Below are 17,072 nucleotides of genomic sequence, written 5' to 3' on the forward strand. Positions count from 1 at the left end.
TATCACAGGGGAAAGGAATGTTTATTATCAATCAATCATACTTGTTGCAGATGAAAAATTTAAATCACCCAAAATCAAAATTGAAATTGCATTCAGTGTAGATGGCAGAGATTGAATCTACCTGGGATTGCAATAAAAACTTCTTGCAGATTCAGCCCTGATCTTTGTCACCCCGATCCAGCTCCCATTTAAGCAAGTCGCTCTCTAAGATGACTAATGTTCCCAACTTGCAGCAAAGTTAGGGAGTTGCAGTGATCCAGGAATCACTAGGTCTGTTTAGAAGGTGATATTACTGAAATTGCTTCTTTTAAGCCATGCAAAGCCCAGACATTTTCTCCTTTATGCATAATTATACTCTACAGCTATGTCTAATTTGTCCACAAGTCTTCGCATGAATGAACGTTCTCTGTGGGGAAGTGAGGAGCAGGGTGCAGATTTCTTTTAAACAAGATATTCCAGAAACAAGAATGAACTTGCCTTCCCCATCCCACCCACAGCCTATGTCACTTTCATTTTTGTGTACGCAGAACTCCCTATGGTTGATGGCAGAAAGGGTCTCTACAGCTCTCTGTAATGACGGGTAATTCGAAATAAACAACCCTTTTGTGCTCGTTTACTTAAGGAGCCCTCTGATAAACAGGGCTGCTGATGAGTGCTGACGTAAATAGATGAGACTCCTTATGTCTACAGCCAGTGCCAACAGGCTGGGCAAAATGTGCCATCTGCAGCAGGGTGCTATTAAGCAAATTAATGTTGTGGAATTTTTTTTGTAAATAATTATTGTGGAAAATAAACAAGGAATCCATTTCCCATTCAGTGAAGACTGGCAAGAAAAATGGCGGCAATCAACTGGAGTGCCACCCATATATCACCTAGGCCGTTTCTATCAGCAAGTTTCTTCTCTCTGCTCTAGGAACAGTGTGCAGGGAGTGAGATACTGCTGTCTGCAAGTGGAGGTTTAGGGCCTGATTGAATCTCATGCTCCTCGCCAAGAGGAAAGGACAAGAGTAGCCAGAGTGAGCTGGCCAAAGCCTGCTATGGTTAGTTCATACTTTCCTGCAGGCTCCCTTGCCCCTCTAAACTGTTGTCCTGCTTCTTCCAGCAGTCACTATCATTGGACCCCCTGCTGACATAAGCAAGCTCTTTGAATTCCAAGATGGGCATTGCTAAGTTTAAAAGACACACACACATCTCAGCAACTTTTGAATTCTGAGGTCCCAGCAATGTCCTATCTCCCATGCTGTTGCCGCTGTACAGAGTCTGCAAACAACACGTTCCTACCAGGGGCTAACCAGTGAGAATTGAATAAGAAAAGAAGCTCCTAGACATGAGTGCTTCATAGGGCTTGCAGCAGCCCTTCCTGTCCATCCTCCTGACCTGACAAAGCAGCCAGAACTACCACCACCCCAGCTCCACAAAGGGAAAAGAAAGTAGCATCTATTAGTTGTGCCAGATGCCGTTTTTCACCACCGTGAGCTCACATGATGCACATTGCTTGCCAGCCACTTGCTGAAACTGCAGTTTGCACCCATGTATGTTTTGCCTAGAATTTCCAGATTTGTTTTGAATAAATAGTTCCTGAGATGAACACAGATTTCTCAGATTTTTTGTTCCCTGCAATATAAAAATTACCATGCTTAGCATTAAATTTGTTGGAGATTAATAAGAATTTATTCTGAGCCAACATTTCATGCATAGGATGTCAGATGAAGCATCATGGTTTTACAGCAACTGCTGGGATCACATATGGGGCATCTAGTGAGAACAATCTGCTGCCTGCCCACCCCTTCTCTCCTGTTAGCAAACAGTGCCTGTCAGCTGGCCACCCCAGCCAGTGTGGCCAAGCAGAGATATCCCACAAACATATCTGCTCTGTTAAGCTAAATATTTCTAAACAACTTGTAGATTCTAAACAACTTGTAGACAGGCCCTAATCAGTCAGAGACATGAATGATGAATTGTGTGCCCAATGCTATACGTGTCTCTCTTTCCCATCACTAAACCAAGAGTTCATGTTCCAATAATACCAGTTATGTGTTAAGAAATACCTGTATTAAGCCCCATCCTTTTCTCTGGGAATTTTTGCTGTTTTTTGATCAACAGTGGAGAAGTAATGCATGTTTGACCCCTGGATTAAAGATGCAGATCCCACTTTCTCTACTTCCAGATTTATTTTGATTTATTAAAATATTTACATCCCACATTTCCTTGTGGCTGAAGGCAGGCTACAAGTTGCAATTAACTAGTACAATTTCAAACCCACAAAATAAAAAACACAGTTACCTTTTGTTAGTACAGAACCCCTGTTTGTGCAGCCAAAAGCAGTACACTGATCAGGGCTCAATAGTCTGTGAGTACGTGTGGGTTGGGTTTGCAGGATCAAGACAATGGTCTCTAAAACAACTTGTGCTCACACATGGCACAGGCAAATTCTCAGAGCAGCACAGAAGCACCCCCCCTTCAAATTTAAACACTTTATTACAGAATATTCCCTTTTTGAAGTGGGTTGATTTTATTTTTATCATATTTTAGCACAAACCCTTTTCATGTTATAAATTAAGTAACTGCAACAGAAGGGCTATGGGGGCTTTCTCCTTGATGCATTTCCTTTAAAGAGATTTTTAAAGTTTACAGTGAAAAAAAATTGTGAAAAGCTGTGTTAAATTATATGATACACTGAAATTAAAATGAAATCCCAAATTATCACACAGTCATGGGTTGATGTGGACTGAGTGATAATAAATAAAGGTTAAAAGGACAGAGGCAAGTCTTTTTTTCTTGTTTTTTCCATTTTTCCCCTCCTTGTTTGTTAAAAAAAATCACTTAGAAGATTAAAAATAATATTTCTTTCCCTATTGATTTTTCTTTTCCACATTGGAACAGAAATATTAATTTATTTTCTGTGTTTACAGTGATGGTAGAATGGGTACAGTTGGGCTTTCCCCTTCATATTTCCTTTTGCATCAGCATTGATGGCAGGACATACTCCTGCCATAAAGAGGCTTTTTCTAGAGGGCCTGAGGCCAGAGGCCACCACTGGCTTTTGGTGCCTGATTAGGATTGCAAGATACTCAGCATCCCAAATCCCTAGAATGCTAGGATAGGTCCTGGTGCAGCAATGATATACAATCGCAGTCACAATTGTGCAGCTCTGAAGAAATGGTCTATTCAACATGTGGATTCTTTTAAAGTGGAAATCAAGGGCTGAATGTAAAGTTGGGGAGGTTCTCCCTCTAGGCAGACATGACGTAGCCACTTACCTATCTCCTGTAGAGAGTTTCAATGGACTTGTGCCTGCCCTGTCTGTTGGGCTGCTCCATGGGACTCTGATTTTGCAAAATCAGCAATAACACAGCCTGGAGTAGAAAGAAGGGAATTGCAGCTGCAGGGTATCAAGCTGATAGCACAGTGATGTGGTGCCAGCATGTCTTCCCCTCAATTCTGCACTATACATATTGCTAGCAATTGGGAGGCCAGATTGTTGAGGTAATATACAGAGTAGGTCCATGTGGAAGGCAGGAAGACACAGTTACATCAGTCCCAGTTTGAGACAGGGATTCTCCCCCCCCCCCCCTGCATCCCTAGTTGGGAACATAGAGTCTCTTTTTGTGGTCAGTGTCTGGAGATGGAGTACTGCTAAGGATTCTGAGGAGAGAAGTTTAAGAACTTTTCTGCCTTGCTTGTGCCTAGTGACCTCTCATTTTTTTCCTTCCTGAAGGGTTCCACTGACCGTGTGTGTTCCAACTATGCTTGATGGGAGATTCAAGAGACAACCCCAGGTCACGTGCTCTGACATTTGAACTATGGATGACCTTGCTGGTGTTTATATAAAGCTTAGGAAGGCTGCGGTTGGCAACACACTTTGTTTGTATCCTAAGTTGTGCCAGTGCTTAAATGGCAGGGTGGGAAGAGAGAACAATGGTTGTTTTTTTTTCACATGCATTGGCTTCCATGCTATATTTAAAAGGCTTTGGTGTTATACAGTTGTACCACTGTTATGGGGCATTACAGACAGAAGAGACTTAGAAAGCTGACTAAGCAACACCTGGCTTGCAAGAAATTCCCATTATGCTGCCCAATTTTATGATAAACTTGAGAGTTATATTAATGCAATGATGAGGATGGCACTATCTCCACATGTGCTGGTGTATCTTCAGGATACACTGATGTATTTCTGTTACTCCAGTCTCAGATGTAGTGACCATCCTGTGTGGTTAGGATTGTACTGTTATTGCCTTGTGTTTTATGCAAGGACATATAGTGCTATGAAGAAACACCATATCACCTGATTCACTCTGTGAGCCCCCTGAGGTTCATACCTTTTAAATTACTGATAGCAACTCTGTCAGTTGCTCTTGCAGTTGACTAGAATTTATTGATTTTTGTTTAAATACATATATCCCACAACTCTGAATCTAGAAGGTTCATGATACAGTAAAAGGGAAAAAAATTAAAGAAACCCTGAAACCTAAAGAAATAAATACAAAATGTAAAAGATAAAATTCGCTATAATATCTAATAATATGAAAACAAAGAGGTAAAATAAAAACAACAGTAAAAAGTTTGGGCAAAAATACATGGTTTTTTGGCAGCTGAAGTAGATTGGATAGCAGAAGGAGTCTGGGAGTTTTAGAGGGATGCTGTCACCACCATGAGGACCTTATTGGTTGTTGTTACACATTCTACCTCCACAGAAGAGTTCCACAAGAAGATCTTAACTACTGGGCACACCGGCACTGCTGTATGTATAAAACAAATGTACAAAATGAAATGTGTCCTTGGCTGTCTACAAACATAAAGCAATAGACTTTCCATATCTATATGGAAGGTTCCCAGTTGTTTCCTTAGTTTGTTGTTTAAAGAAAGATATGAGCTTCTGAGCAAAGTAGACTTTATAGAAGATCAGTAAGTCCTGAGTCTTCATATTACTGTTCTGTCAAAGAAACATTTTTCACAAATACAGTGATAACTGCTTTTTCCTTGTGATGTCTCACACAGGCCGATTTTGCACAGTGGCAGCCACACTGGGCTGTTGGTGGTCCGGTGCTGCGGAGCTTTATGTTCCTCACATTTCAGTGGGGCACCTGGTTTTTACTATTATTATTAATTACATTTTTATGCCACCCTCCCGATAATCTCAGGGTGGTGTACAAAATGGGTTAAAATTAACAGTGGATTAAAGACATACCGCTCAAGAGCCTCTTGTGGCGCAGAGTGGTAAGGCAGCAGAAATGCTGTCTGAAGTTGTCTGCCCATGAGGCTGGGAGTTCGATCCCAGCAGCCGGCTCAAGGTTGACTCAGCCTTCCATCCTTCTGAGGTTGGTAAAATGAGTACCCAGCTTGCTTGCTGGGGGGGTAAATGGTAATGACTGGGGAAGGCACTGGCAAAACACCCTGTATTGAGACTGCCATGAAAACGCTAGAGGGCGTCACCCCAAGGGTCAGACATGACCCAGTGCTTGCACAGGGGATACCTTTACCTTTACCTTTAAAGACATACCATACATCAATATTACATAAGACAAATAAAACAAACCTAACAAATTGGCAGCATTAACAAGTGTCCAGACATTCCACTACCCATAGAACTCCAGACTGGGTGTCAATGGGGGTGTTTTGTAGGGGAGGGCCACAGATGTGGAACTGTGGAACTGTGCCAGCTTTGGGTCTTCTCCAGGAACTCATTCTATCAAGTAGGGGCCAGGACTGAAAATGTACTGTCCCTGGTTGAGGCCTAACATACTTCCTAGGGCCAGGGACCACCAACCAGTTGGAATTTACAGAGTGGAGTGCACTTTGAGGGACATGGGCATAGAGGCAGTCCCTCAGATATGCTGGGCCCAGGCCATGGATAGCCTTAAAATCTGAGGCATGGCATACTATAATACAGAAGAAGTTAACAAATATGGAATGCAGTGAAAGGAAAATGGTTAGTACAAAAAACATTGCAAGAAACTATGACATGGATCCTATTCCTTTTCCAAATGAACAAAGTTAGTCAGTATTTGAGCATCATCACTGATAAGAGGGTTTGTTTGACCTCTTCTTCCACCTTGGCTAGGGCAGCTCATGAGACTATCCAAGAAGAACTGATCTCACTCTGTTTTCATTTGGCTCAACAATGCCTGTAGGTCTAGACTTGGCTATACAGTGTTGTGGCGTCATCAGATTCATTACATGGTCCCTGATTGTTCCCTGCAACTGGTAAATTTGCAATGTATTTCTGAGTCCCCAAAGCTGTGTCTTTGATCCAAAAACTGGAATAGATCACCATTCTACATAGTTATAAGCTGGAAAAGAAGTATTGGGGTGGGGCAAACTGACATATGTCAAAGGTGGATGAAGCACTTAAACAGTTCCACAGGGCCTGCAAAAGGGAGCTCTTCTGCCAGGCTTTTGGTTAAAGTCGACCTGAATTCAATCACTTCCCATTGGCCCCTGAGCACCCTCCCCAATGAAAACCACCACTGACACGTCCATCCCACAGGGCTGTCAGTATGCCACAGTTAAAATGGTCATTCTCACCATGTTTGTTCCATTATGTTATTGTTCTCCTGTTATGACTGTATCACTATTATTCAACTTATCATGTTATTGTACTGTTTTTTTTCTCTCCAGTTCCATGTAAACTGCCCTGAGCCTCAGGGGAGGGCGGTATATAAATATAATAATACATAAATTATTAATTGGATGCAATGATTTTCAGATGGAAGTGTTGCAGGATTGCCGCTCCCTCAATTCCTTTCTAGACCAAGGAAAATAGAGGTCCTTTGGAGTGTTTAGCATGAATGGGCCATCCAGGTGAGGGCAGTATAAAGATTATTTTTTAAAATACAACAGTTGATAATGGTAAATATTGTGTGTAATATATGCATACTATTTAAGTATGATTGATATTATTCACAATTAATATTTAGTTAGATATTTTTGATCCTGTTAAAGTTAACTTGATATTAAACTTGTCAGGGCCCAGTGTACCTGAGGGACCGCCTCCCCGCCTATGCCCCCAAAAGAGCTCTGCGTTCTACTGCCACCAATCACCTAAGGATCCCTGGCCCTAAAGAAGTCCGCCTGGTCTCGACCAGGGCAAGAACATTCTCTGTTCTGGCCCCTACCTGGTGGAATGAACTCCCAGAGGAGATCAGGGCCCTGACGGAGCTTAAACAGTTCCGCAGGGCCTGCAGCCCTCCACCAGGCATTTGGCCGAGACCAGACGTAATCAACAGCGACCAAAGGGCCCCTGCTCCCCCCCCCACCCCTCCCTCAGAATCCCATCAATAAGCCCTGGACCTGTTCGTATTACTATATTGTTATACTGTTATATTGTGCTGTTATTTGGTTACAATTATTAGTTATCAGTTATACATGTTTTACAGACTGTTTTATGTATTGCTCTCTGTTATGATGTAAACCGCCCTGAGCCTCCGGGGAAGGCAGTATATAAGTATGATAGATAGATAGATAGATAGATAGATAGATAGATAGATAGATAGATAGATAGATAGATAGATAGATAGATAGATAGATAGATAGATAGATAGATAGATAGATAGATAAATATCCAGATATGTTTCTAGGCCTATTATGAGTGAATGAAATTGGTTCTATCCAAAAATATATCTTTTTAATTTTTATTTATTTATTTTGTTTTTAACTTGTACCACATTTATCCTACTTCTCAGACCACAAAAATAAGGGCCTTGGTTTCTATATACTTTTTCTGTTTGTAGATCTCTTTTTCCATTGTGAAAATAGGTCCTCTACTTCAACTCCTTGAAAGATATTGGGGTTTTTATTAGCAGAACTGTCAGAGGAATGTGGAGCTGAGGCAGAAGATCTCCTCTGCAATGAACAAAGAAGAGTACAAGCAGAAGAAAGTACAGGATCCAGGCCTAAGATACAGGTGCTGAGGTAGCATACAACAGCAGTTTTCATCTCCCTCTTTCTCAAATAATGGGTATTTGCAATTTGTTTGTAGAGAACTAAGATATTTATCTTTTAAATTTCTTAAATATACCAAATAGTATACTTTAATATACTATGTTATAAATAATGTATTTTATGTTGTCATGGATGACAGAGAATGAGGTGGCTGGATGGAGTCACTGAAGCAGTTGGTGCAAACTTAAATGGACTTTGAAGAATGGTAGAGGACAAGAAGGCCTGGAGGATTATTGTCCATGGGGTCGCGATGGGTCGGACACAACTTCGCACCTAACAACAACAATGTTGTTCTACCAGTAAAATAAGTTTAGGTTTGGTAAGAAAGTAAGTACTGCATATATTTCAGTTTCCCTCAAAATTTCCCCATGTAAAATACTGGGGGAGCAGTTTTTCTCCATGACTTCAAAATTTCCAAAAATTATACATACTAAAGACATCCCCACTCACAACTAAATTTACCAGTAAATTAAACATGACAATCCCTTGTTTCAAGGGGCATATGGGAGCACCTACCTACTAATAAGCTTTCTGCTTTATTAGGTACCTTTCCCCATTTATTGAGTACATTTCTCCATTAAACATTCAAAATATTTTCAAGCTCTTTTTGAGCTGTGGGTCTAACTTCTGTCTACCTTGTTTCTTGTAGAAATGGCCTCCCATGTGTGTTTATTGTGGACCAGCAGAATTTTGTGCAATACTTGCAAAATCCAGGATGGTTTAAGGGTATACATACATATGCAGATGTCCTCATAGATAAACCAAACATGTATCTTCTTATGGATGCATCATATTTGCTGTAGTTATCAAATATTTTGTTATTTATATGACTATAATGAGTTATTAAAATAACTTTCATTGATTTGTTTTCTTTCTCTTTTTGCAAGAATAAGTAAGCTGCAACTAAGTCCTGATCCTAAATGTTTCATCTTGAAATGTCAAGGGAGAAATTCAGCTGAAATGAAGTCTCTTATAATCCCATTAATTTCAATAAGAAAGAATGCAGTTCCCATTCATATCCATGGGACTGTGGTAAGACAGCTTCCTGCTGGATTATGCCTTTATAGAGCCAACTTGGTGCAGTGGTTAGGAGCCCAAGTTCTCGTCTGGCAAGCCAGGTTTGATTACACACTCCCCCACATGCAGTCAGCTGGGTGACCTTGGGTTTGCCACAGCACCAATAAAGCTGTTCTGACTGGGCAGTAATATCAGGGCTCTCATAACCCCACCTACCTCACAGGGTGCCTGTTGTGGGGAGAGGAAAGGGAAGGCAATTTGTAAGCCACTTTGAGATGCCTTCGGGTAGAGAAAACCAGCATATAAGAAATAACTCTTCTTCAGTCATAAGCAGAATTATACCCTTATTGATATCAAGGGACTTATAAGGGTTAACTCTGCTTAGGGTTGCAGTGTCAGTATCCTATTGAAATCAGGGCATATTGGATATAATTTACTTTGGTTGAAACATTCACCAAGTGACTTACTTTTCAAACTAACAGGGCGAAGAATATTTGGTAGGATTATGTGTTTATATGCTCATATATGGTTTTTAGAGTGCATCCTCAGTGTGGTGATTCTGATTTGTACATCCGGTTCCAGCTAGAACCATGCAACCAGTGTTTCTCCAGATAACAACTGTTTTATAAAATAATAGTTTGACAACATTTTCAACATCTGGAAGTGTTATTCAAGAAGAATTTTCTGATTGCAAACTGTGCTGCACTGGAATAGGCAAGGTAAGAAAAGTCTTCATTTCATTGTAGAAAAAGCGTTCCATCACTCACATTTCAACATGCCCGTATATAAAATTTATCAGCATAAAAGGCAAGGTAGCATCCTATATTGTGGAACCGAAGCAAATTTGGGTCTTACACTTGAGCAGCTCCTTGTAAATGAGGCCTAGTCAACAGCAACATCTTCCAGAATGTGTATATGATTAGCTTAGTGGTGACTCGTGGAGCTCCTGAGAGGACCGGAGAACAAGAGGTTCTATTGTGGGGTTTGGAAAGAAGCTACATCAGAAATAAAATATTAAGATCTTTTAAATTCATAGTGGGAAATGGGTGAGCAACAAGTATACATCTGGATTGCTTGCAAACTTCAAAGTTTCATCCAAAGAGACTTTCTTATCTCTCTGCCTTCACAATGTATGCAATACTTTATTAGCATCTTCCACAGTAATCCCAGCAAAATTGAAGGGGGGGAAGTGTCAGATCAAACAGGGAGTTTGAAAGAAGGCGGTTAAGCAGGTTGCTGGGATTCTAATGATTGCTTCCTTCATTCTTTGGGTGTCACACACAACATCTCTAAGCCCAGCGGAGAGCATAAGCCACACAAATAGCCATATTTGTTAACATTCATATGACTCTTTCGTCTGAGCTGTATTTCCTTGAGTACATCACAATGAAGAGTTTCTTTTAATGGGGATCAACGGGGAAAAACAACTGAGAGGGACTTCTCTCTCTCTCTCTCTCTCTCTCTCTCTCTCTCTCTCTCTCTCTCACTCTCACTTTTCCCTCCACCCCCCCCCCCACTCTAAACCTTTTACACTGCAGTTGAACAAGCCTCTGGATAAAGACTTTATCCAAAAAAACCCTCTTTAAAGTTATTTCAAATTTCTCTGCAAGGCTTTCAGAAATCTGTTTGTTTGAGGGCAGAATTAGATGTGACCGGCGTTTTATTGTGACATAAAACCATATTTCTTCCCCGGAAGATTAAAAAATAAAATCGGTTAATAAGAAAAGCTGTCAGCAACAGAAAATGGCTGACATAATCCGTTTATCCTCCGAGCAATAAAGATATTGGTCCTTGGGAGTCTATCCTCTCTCTCATGTTATTTCGCCCAAAACATTATCTTCCCAGCATTCTGATGGATTAAGAAGTCATATGGGAGATAGCAGGGAAATGACAGATACAAAAAAATAATATCCTTTCATTTTCCCTCCTCCCTGCTCTCTCTCTTTCTCTCTCCAACCCCTCCTTCCCCTCACCTCTCTCTTCCTCTTTCTCTCTCTCTCTCTTTCTTTCTCTCTCCCTTTCTCCGTCCCCTTGGAAAAGTAGATCTGTTTATTCCCAGAATTCCAAAGCTCTGTGATAATCCTTATAGTTTAAACCCAAACTGGTGGTATTAAGTAGCATAGCAACTGTGCCTTATATACAGACTCACATAATAAAGACAGGAATACAAAGAATTCCTGTAAATACATTGGTGTAATTAAAACCTGCATATTTTTAACATTCCATTTTACATAGAGATTGCTATGGGTTTCACCGCATGAGTATCTATAAACAGGGATACAAGTAATAACATATTTTCCCTTTAAATTATCTTTTCTTCCCAGCCAGAACAATATGTAATCTGAATAATATGTACAACTTGTTCAGCACTAGATGCATTTGTACCCAGGGAGAAGGCCAAGACGAAAGGGGAAGTTTTGCCTTTTATTCTGAGAACAGTGAGGTTTACTGAAGTGTCCTTTATTTTGAAGACCAGTTCCTGAGCCCAAGGCTACTTCCTAGAACTGATTCCACATGCCAGCCACCTCAGCTTCATTGTGATTTGGTCTAAGTGATGGTTCTGAAGAAAGAGCTGACTTTTTCATTTGGGTTTAGGAAAAAGGAATCCAACAAAGGGAATAAAATAACAGTATGGATTTTCAAATAGGCTGTCTGTTTAGGACCAAGGAAGAGAAGTGGGTACACTTGCTGTCATTGTACCAATAAGAGCTTGGTCTTCATCGTCAATCCTATTGTATTTTTGAAGCACCTAAAATTTCAAAGCATTGTACAACCGTAATTTGAAAATCATTTGGGGGCTCTGGTTTGACAGCATAATTGTCCAAAAACCAGGTGGACTGTGAAGAGCTACAGGAGGCTCTCTCCAAACAGAATGAGTGGGCAACAATGTGGCAAAGAAAGTTCATTCCTTCCTTTGCCACACAATTGCCCACTCATTCTGTAAGCATAAGATTGATATAGTCATAAAGCATTATTGTGGAAGAACAATATAAGAGTAGTATAAAACATCCTCAGCCAGCAGTCAGTTAGCTAGCTCAAGTGCTTTGCTACCGCTTCAGCTTCAGAAGTCTCCACATCAACTTGGTTAATTTGCCAAACAGAAATATCACTTAGAATCTATAACCAAGGTTCTGTTGAACAAGTCTTGATCTAAAAACAAACCTATAATGGTTTTATATCTTGTAGTTAACCACCCTAAGCCCACTAGGAAATGTGCTTCTGTTGCAAGGATATTGGAAAAGTCAAAGCATCATTTTTTTTTACATTGGTAATTCAATAAATTCCACCAGAAGCTGCCATCCAGACTGACAACATCACCAACCATCCCATGCCACTTACGTTGCTTACAGATAGTGTGGCAATGGAAGCAGTGCAGTCCCTCAAAGCTTGATGCTTTCCCATGAGTCGGTAGCATGAACCATTGATATACAACGCCTGGTCTGTGCTCTGCAAGTTAAAAGGCACATTTCCCCCTTCACATTAACTAGTGACTGTTCAGTTATAGTCACACAAGACTCATGCAAATGATAGCTTTGGCTTTGCCAAATGAGTGCTTCTAAGCACTGTAAGGCGCATGTTGATGGTGTCAGCCTATCCCCGTTATTGTTCAAAGCTGAGAGAATGGGTAATCTCACATGTTTGACACCATCATAGATCGCGCTCATAATACTAAGCAAGGTTTACCTGATGATGCTGCGTGCAACTATGTGGTGCTTGAGTGCTGGCTGTGGCAACCCAGGACTCACTGGGGAATGATTAGGCATGTTCTCCAGCATGATGGCGCAGTTCATAAATGTTATTAAGACTCACAATAGAATTTAGATTGTTAGTGAGGTTTAGAGTACAAGTTAATGACCAGTGTTGGCCTTCCCTTCATCAACAGTGTGATGTACGATAGAAGGAATTGCTCAGGTGGAGTGCTCCATGAGCCACCCTCATGGAGCACACAGAACTGCAATAAAAAATGTGGCCTGTGTGCTTGGGTGTGGCTAGTGTGTTTGGGTGGGAGAGGGGTCTTTTATTTAAAAATGTACATAGTTGAGACATTGTTTGGTTGGTTGTTACTTTGTGTGTTTTGTGTGTTGGTTTTGGTCGTGGTTAAGTTTTTGCTGTATATAGTAAATTGCCTTCAGAAACCAAAAACCTTGTCATATTTTTCCTTTAAAAGTAAACTGTACAGCTCTTGTTTGAAGTCTCCATAGTATTTTAACTTACAATATGCTTTAGTTTGTAGTCGGGGTAAGGGGTGGGCAGATGACAATAACACCACAAAAGGATAGAAACAAAGATATTGTTAACAGTGGCTGCTGTAGATACAATATGGTTCACAGAGTCAACCGTTTTGCCCACCCACCCAATTACTTGCAGCACTTAACAGCATAGTCATTGGTTGCCAATCACTGTTTTACATCGCTTGGGACTTCACGGTGTCTGTGTCACAGCATTTCACCAAGGGATCAGAGGCCACTGATGACCATGAGCAGCACATCCATGCCTTTTTGGTCTCCTGTCCTCCAGCATCTGGTCAAACCTGCAATTCTCTTCTGCCATCAGTTCTTCATAGTGTCTTCTGCCCTTCACAAGACATTCTCCATGATGCCTGTTGGCACTGTCCTCTTCCCTTTCACATTCCCCCCTCATTTTCTTTCTTTCTTTCTTTCTTTCTTTCTTTCTTTCTTTCTTTCTTTCTTTCTTTATTTATTTATTTATTTATTTATTTATTTATTTATTTATTTATACCGCCCTTCCCTACGGCTCTGGGCGGTTTACATAAAACATTTTAGAACGTTTACATAGATGTTCTAAGAAATTGAGTATAAGTAGCTCCAGGTATCTACCTCACCTACCTCACAGGGTGTCAGTTGTGGGGAGAGAAAAGGGAAGGTGACTGTAAGCTGCTTTGAGACTCCTTCAGGTAAGGAAAAGTGGCATATAAGAACCAGCTCTTCTTCTTTATTTTCCATTCTTTGCATGCATTTCCCTGCACAGCTACATTCCTGATTTTCCCAAGTCTCAGCTTGGAAAAGCAATCTCATTTGGGAATGGAGCATTATGTTGGTGCTGCTTGAGGAGGGGGATGGCTTGCAAAGTGGACTGCTGCCTTGGATTTACACCAAGGGTATACATGTGTGCATAACATTGTCTGTAGGTAACAGCAAATGTAGGTGATTCAGTGGTAACATCGCTCCTGTGGCAATCATTCACAATGTCTTCTTTCCCTTAAAGGAGTTGGACAGTTGCTCTGCAGCAAACTGAACACTTGAGAAAAATGAAGCCACCCTAAAGCTCAGAGGTTACTTAGTCTATGTGGTGATTGTCAATTATGTAGAAATAGACATACACAGCCATTGGGTATAGTCTCATTTACACATATATGGGCAAACAATCAATCCATTTATTGTTATGGTCAAAGAAAGTAAGAAAAATGTTGGCAAATGTAATTGGCACTAGACTCTACCTTTGTCCTTTGTGCCATGAAAAACAGGGTGCTCACATTGGGTTATGTTAAATCCCAGGGTATGAAACCCCTTTTCTTGAACCTGCACTTACAGTGGTGACCATACTGTGATCTAGAACACACATACACCCAAACACACAAACACTCACATGTTTCAGAAAATGTTGTGGTCAGAAGGGGAAGGTTTGGGTTGCCCTAAGTGCATTGTCTCCATTGGATGTGAACTAGCCACATTTAGGATGATTCATGTGCCACAGTTCCACTATCTGGCATTCAATAAAGCTTTCAGCAATGCACATATTTTGTGAATAATAGTTAAAATTGTTACTCATTGCTGACAGTCACTCACCTGAGGTCATTGTTGAATTCAGTACCCTCCTCAGGTGAACACACTAGCTGCACAATGCTGCACAACATGGAAGCAGAGCTTTTCCAGAAGATTACATGTCCAGGTGATCTAGGTTACAAAAGTAAGACACTTTAATTATCCTTTTCTCCCTTTGAACTTAAATTAGCAAGAGTACATTCCCACATTATTATACCCATATTAGAGCCATTATTCTCCTAGCTGACCATGAGAGAACATGCAGGGCACACTCTCACAGCGAATTCTGTCATTTATAATTACTGTTGTATTGTCATGCTTTTCAGATCATGGATGGATTCAATCATCTTGGGTTCCTGCACTATATCAGCACCATAGATAGCACTCACCTTGCCAATCATTCACTTGGTGGGAGAGTGGCTGAGTTTGGCAATCGGAAAAATTACTCATCCATTCTGCTTCAGGGAGATTCATTAATGCTGAGGTTGACTGGAGTGGACAGAGCCACAGCACATATGTTTTTGTCAACTCTTAGCGTCATGGACTTGAAGGGGTGACTGTACCTATTCTGATTGTGGTAGATGGTGCATGCCCCATGAGGTGATGGCTTTTGAAGGACAGGCATGAAAGGAACTTTGACTACACAGTGGCCAAGGCATGAAATGTGGTTGAGTGTGGTTTTGGGTGACTGAAGTCACATCGGCGCTGCCTGTCTGCTGGCCTCAGAATATTTCCTGAAAATGGCACAATGTTGGTCACTGCGTGTGCTATCCTGTACAATATCTGTGAGGATATTTTGGCTGAGGATATGTTTTGGCTGAGGGAGACTACGAGCAGGCATGAACCATCACAGAACTCTGCCTATCACAACCCAGCCTCTTAAGAGCAATGTCAGATGAAGACTTTGATTCCCATCACCCTCTCAGTTTCTCAGAAGGGTAAGGTGTTAGGGAGGTGATGGCTAACTTCATGTTCAAAAATCAATGTCTATGAAGAGGAAGGGCCTCCCATGGCTCTATTTCCATTTGAAAGGAGGAATTCTCACCATTATTTGTCCATGATAACTATATATTTCCATTTCGACACAAGCATCGGTGGGGAGGGGGACAAAGCCATGGTTTGGTTTATGTTTGTCAACGGTTCTTTGTGAGGGTGCGTGCGAGTTTGCATTGATTCTGAAGAGTGCAAAGAAAAAGTTCCTCATATCAGGATTGCTGTATTGGTGGGGGGAATCCTGTTTTCAGTGTCCAACATTTTAAAAAAATTGTGAGCTCACACCCACACAACTGCTAATGAACACGCAAAAATACTTCTTAAAGTCTGTATGGTTAGGTGGGGAGGGAGTTACAGAAAGAAAATCTGCAAATCTGTATTGTTTTGTTAAAATAAAAAATTCATTTCCAAGCACTCAGCTTTACATGTTTGCTATTGACCTTGGTCTAGTCAGATTTCTAAGATCCTGGTACTGCAATATTTTTTTTTGGGGGGGGGGGGCTACAAACAGCTCATGTCTGCTCAATACAATTGGTGGTAAATGTCCCAGCCTTTTAAGGAGGGTTTACATGGATGCCAGCCATCTCCTGCTATATTCTAGCACTAGAAACCCAAGTAGACCTCCAGTTCTCCCACCTGTTGTGTAATATAGCCAGGAGACCCTGGGATTGTCTGGCAACCATGTAGGAGACATTCAGAGGAGGTTTGCCATTGCCTACCTCCATTTCATGACCCTAGTATTCCTTGGAAGTCTCCCATTCAAATATTGCCCAAGTATTTCCTGGTTCTGCCAACATAGGTTACCCACAGGAATCCCGCTCTCCCCTTTTTGTTGTTTGTAGCATACACTCTCTCTCTCCAAGCCTAGCACAGTTAAAACACAATTCAGAGGAGGTGAACCCACTTTTTGGAGGCCTGTGCAGTAATAGAGTGGAATGTAGACACGTGCAGCCACCCTGAGTTTGTTTTTGTTGTGTTGGCATGCTCACAGCACATATTTCTTATGACAAAAAAGGGGAAGGTGGCAGGAGCACTAAACATTGCCATAGCATAAGTATGGAGTTGAACAAGCATTTATCTGCCTGTAGATTTCTAGCTCATTATGTGCCAGTCCAGTTCCTCTGTGATTAGGCACTTGCTGTAATGACCCAGGACCCAATGAGATCATTGCATGTAAGGAGCAGCTCCTCTTGCTTTACTGGAATGTCATATTACTTTCTGTGCCCTGTTAGGAAACAGCAGTACGAAATATTACATGACTTGTTAAGGTACGAGTGCAACTGTTCAAATTTAAATTCTAAGGCAAAGGTCTTGCCACCACAAAGGTCAGTATGAAGT

At 41.1% G+C, this 17,072-nt stretch overlaps 1 long non-coding RNA gene across 1 annotated transcript; it reads left to right on the plus strand.

Annotated features, from left to right (window-relative positions):
- Positions 1–2,987: 2,987 nt before the first annotated feature.
- LOC143842622 (uncharacterized) lies at positions 2,988–6,794 on the plus strand. The gene is made up of 3 exons (XR_013233229.1): positions 2,988–3,779; positions 4,695–4,741; positions 6,707–6,794. It is a non-coding gene; the product is annotated as an uncharacterized LOC143842622 (long non-coding RNA).
- The last annotated feature ends 10,278 nt before the right edge of the window (positions 6,795–17,072 follow it).

This window comes from Paroedura picta, chromosome 8, assembly GCF_049243985.1.
Source record: "Paroedura picta isolate Pp20150507F chromosome 8, Ppicta_v3.0, whole genome shotgun sequence".
NCBI lineage: Eukaryota > Metazoa > Chordata > Lepidosauria > Squamata > Gekkonidae > Paroedura > Paroedura picta.